We start from the raw sequence: 4,832 nt of genomic DNA on the forward strand, positions 1-4,832 counted from the left end.
TTTCTATGAATTGGGAGGTGAAGAGATGAAGATAGGTCCAACTTACGCCTAAACTCTCTCCAAGCCACTAGTGTATCTAGTAATAATAAATTTTGCTTTAATTGAATTGGGAGGGAGCGTAGATTGCAATATAGCAAAGTGGATAGGCCACAAGGGTCTGCCATTTGGGACTCCAAGTCAAAGGTGGAATATCTGGAGGTCTGAGAAATCCAATCTAAGCTCACTCTTAGTAGACAAGACACATTATAGCCTCTGATGTTAGGTAGGTTGGCCCCCCTTTCTCTTTGGGAGATACTGTTTTTGTAGAGAGATACGGGAACGTCATTTGCACACCAACAGTTTGCGCAGCTCTTACAAAATGAAGGTAGACATTACAGTTAAAATACAATTTGGTACAAGAGGAAACAGAGGGCCCTGCTCATTAGAGCTTACAATCTAGGAGGAAGGGTTGAGTGATACAAAAGGTAATAGCTGTGTTGGATGAGCTGATGGAGGAAATAAAAGGCAGTTTACTAGTTAGAAGCAGGATAGGCTTCTTTAAAGAGAAAGGTTTTCAGGGATCGTCTAAAGGTGGATAAATTAGGAGATAGCTGGACAGATTAGGGTAGGAAGTTCCATAGGATGGGAGAAGCTCGGGAGAAGTATTGGAGGCGAGCATGGGAGGAGATGACACGAGAACTAGAGAGCAGAAGGTCTTGGGAAGATCGAAGAGAGCAGTTTGGTTGATATTTTAAGTCCAGGTTGGTGATGTAGCTGGGGGCGGAGTTTTGGATGGCTTTGTAATTTGTTGTTAGTATTTTGAAATTTACAGAAGCCAGTGGAGGGATTGACAGAGAGGGGTAGCAGACAATGAATGGTTGGTAAGGTGGATGAGCCTGGCAGCAGTATTCATGAAGGACTGGAGGAGGGATAGCCTATGTAAAGGTAAGCCAGAGGAGGGAATTGCAGTAGTCAAGACGAGAGATAACCAGGGAATGAATTAGGAGCTTTGTGATATCATTGGTTAAAAAGGGGCATATTCTGGAGATGTTGCGGAGGTTGAGGCAGCATGATTTGGACAGGGATTGGATGTGGGCCTGAAAGGATAGTTCAAAATCCAGGGTTATCCCTAGCACCCTGGCATGCAGGGATGAGTTCACAGTGGTGCTATTGATCCTGATCGAGAAATCAGGGGAAGAGGCATGTGGGGGAGGAAATATTATGAGCTCAGTTTTGGATAGATTGAGTGTTAGGAAGTGGTGTGACGTCCAGTCTGATATGTCTGTTAGGAAATCGGTGACACGTGAGGAAACTGACGGGATTGAGCTGATGAGTAGAGAGATAGATTTGTGTGTCATCAGCATAGAAATGGCATTGGAAACCATGGGAAGCTATCAGCTGACCCAAAGAAGAAGTGTAGATCGAGAATAGGAGAGGTCCAAGGACAGAACCTTGAGGGATCCCAACAGTAAGAGGAGTAGGAGAGGAGGAAGTAGAATTGTAAGTGACACTGAAGGTGTGGTGAAATACATAGGATTCGAACCCACGGAAAGTACAGTAACGGAGACCAAGTAAATATTATTATTATACAGGATTTATATAGCGCCAACAGTTTGCTCAGAGCTTTACAATATAACGGGAGACAATACAGGAACAATACAGTTCAATACAAGAGGGAGGGGCTAGTGGTACAAAAGGTAGTAACTGTGGGGGATGGACTGGTGGGAGGAGTAGAAGATTCTATTATTAGCTGAGGGCAGGATAGGCTTCCCTGAAGAGATAGGTTTTCAAAGATCACCTAAAAGTAAGCAGAGTAGGCGATAGTCTGATAAATTGGGGTAGAGAGTTTCAGAGGATGTGGGAAGCTCTGAAGAAGTCATGGAGATGAGCATGGGAGGAGGAGACAAGGCAGCTAGAGAGCAGGAGGTTGTGTGAGGAGCAGAGAGTACGGTTTTCGTAATATTTGGAGACAAGATTGGTGATGTAATTTTGAGCAGAGTTATAAATGGCTTTATATGTTATTGTTAATGTTTTTAATTTTATCTGTTGGACAATGGGAAGCCAGTGGAGGGATTGGCAGAGAGGGGTGGCGGATACGGAACGGTTAGTAAAGTGGATGAGTCTGGCAGCAGCATTCATGATAGACTGAAGAGGGGATAGCCTGCGATGAGGTAGGCCAATGAGGAGGGAGTTACAATAGTCAAGGCGAGAGATAACAAGGGAGTGAATACGTTGTTTAGTAGTTTCCGGGGTTAAGAACGGATGTATCTTGGAGATGTTGCGGAGTTGAATTCTACAAGATTTGGACAGCAATTGTATTTGGGACTGGAAGGACAGATGGGAGTCTAGGATTACACCTAGCACCCTGGCATGAGGGGAGGGATTGATGGTTGTGTTATTGATCTTGATGGAGAAGTCAGGGGAGGAGGCACGGGCTGGAGGGAATACTAACAGCTCAGTTTTGGAAAGATTGAGTTTGAGGAAGTGGAGTGACATCCATGCTGATATGTAGCTTAGTAGGTTAGTAATGCGAGAGTAGACTGAAGGGGTGAGGTGAGGAGTAGAAAGATAGATTTGTGTGTCATCAGCATAGAGATAGTGCTTAAAGCCTTGAGAGTTTATCAAGTGACCAAGGGGATGAGGTGTAGATGGTGAAGAGTTGGGGTCAGGAAAGAACCTTGAGGGACCCCTACAGAAAGGGGGAGTGGAGAGGAGGAGCCAGAGTTATAGGTAATGCTGAAGGAGAACGTTGATAGGTAGGAGGAGAACCAGGAGAGAGCAGAGTCTTGGAGGCCAAGAGAGTGGAGTTTTTTTGAGGAGGAGGGGATGATCAACAGTATCAAAAGCCGCAGAGAGGTCAAGTAGTATGGAGCAGTGGCCATTGGTTTTAGCAATTAATAGATCATTAGTGGTTTTAGTAGGGCAGTTTCAGTGGAGTGTAGTGGGCAAAAGCCAGACTGTGAAGGTTCAAGAAGGTTGTTGTCAGTGAGGTAGGAGCTCAGGCGATTGTAAACTATGCGTTCTAAGAGTTTAAAGATAAACAGGAGCAGGGAGATGGGTCTTAAGTTGTTCAGGTTGGTGGGGTCCAGGGAGGATTTTTTAAGTATGGAAGTGATGTGTGCATGCTTTAGAGTGGAGGGGAAGGCACCATTAGAGAGGGAGAGATTGAAGATGTGAGTAAGGGAGCATAGGACAGAAGGAGAGGGTGACTGTAGTAGTTGAGAGGGGACAGGATCCAGGGGGCAGGTAGCGAGACGGGCTTCTGAGAAAACCTTAGTGATCTCTTCGGTAGTAGCAAGGTCAAAAGAGGAAAGTGTTGAGGGAGGTTTAGTATAAAGTATGCTAAGTGGGATGGATGTCTGTGCAGTGGAGATACCCCTACGAATTGCATCAATCCTGTTTTTGAAATGATTTGCAATCTTGCAAGCAGTGAGTGAGGTACTGGGTGGAGGTGGAGAAAGTAGAGAGTTAAAAGTAGAGAAGAGATGACGAGGACTGGATGACAAGCTATTGATGATAGTGACAAAGTAGGCTTGTTTGACAACATGGAGGGAGAAATTGTATGTTAAGAAAGCAGATTTATATAGGGTGAAAGCTTGGTGAGATTTGGTTTACGCCACAATCGCTCCAGTGCACGACTATGTAATTTAAGATTTCTGGTGTTGTCAGTCTGCCAAGGTTGTAATGGTCAGGGCCTGATGCTTCGTGTTGTTAGAGGAGCAAGTGAGTCTAGTGTGGATGAAAGCGAACTGTTGTAGACAGCAGTGGCCAGGTCAGGAAAGGGGAGAGATTCTGTCATAGAGGTGGTCAGTTGCAGAGTGGAAAAGAGCAAGTTGTAAAGGTTTCTGCGGATAATTGTTTGTTGCTTGGAGGGATAGGTGTTTGAAGACGAGGACACTGTGAAGGTGATGAGATTATGATCAGAGAGAGGAAAGTAAACAGAGTTTTTTAGGAGAAGGAGGTGGTCAACTGTGTCAAAGGCAGTAGAGAGGTCCAAGAGTAAGAGTACAAAATAGTGACCATTGGTTTTAGCGGTTAGTAAGTCAATTGTGAGTTTTAGGAGAGCAGTTTGTGTGGAGTGTTGTAGGCAAAATCCAGACTGAAGGAGATCGAGAAGGTTATTCTCAATAAGGAGGTAGCTCAGCCGGTTGTAGACTTGACGTTCAAGGAGTTTGGAGGCAAAAGGGAGTAAGGAGATGGGTCTTAGGTTGCTAAGATTGGTGGGATCCAGTGAGGCCTTTTTAACCGGTTCCCGCCCGGCCAATAGCACAAAGGCGGCCAGCAAAACATCTTGTCCATCCGGGTGGATGCCATATGGCATCCTTTCAGGGATGCGCATTGAGCCTGCCCACAGGGCCGCTCTGCGCCATGATCTGTCACCGGACGTGTACCTCGGACACGGCCGATGACAGATCTGTGTACCGGCCCCATTTTCAGTACCATGTGACCTGGTGTGACCGATCACAGCAGGTCACATGACAGTTGTGTACAATGGATGGCTTCCTCTCATGCCATCCATTGTATACTAGTGTGTCTAGCTGTGCATGGTCACAGCGATCACATGCACAAGATGGGCCAATCACAGCCCAGCTGTGTCATGTGATTAACCTTGGCCAAATCACAGCTAAGCACAAAAAAAACCCTAAAATGAATCGATGTCATTCAGGTAAATGCTTGCTTATAACAAAGTAATTCTTTGCTATAAGCAAATTGTGTAAAAAAAAAATAAAAATGATGATCACTTCCCCAAAGGATGACAGTGAACTGTTGTATACAAAAGTGGCCAGGTTGGGGCAGGACAGGGCTGAGATTTTGTCATAGAGACAATCTGTTACCAAAGAAGAGAAGGGTTA

This window comes from Staurois parvus, unplaced genomic scaffold (genome assembly GCF_062004578.1).
Source record: "Staurois parvus isolate SC_StPar_1 unplaced genomic scaffold, SC_StPar_1.0 ptg000056l, whole genome shotgun sequence".
NCBI lineage: Eukaryota > Metazoa > Chordata > Amphibia > Anura > Ranidae > Staurois > Staurois parvus.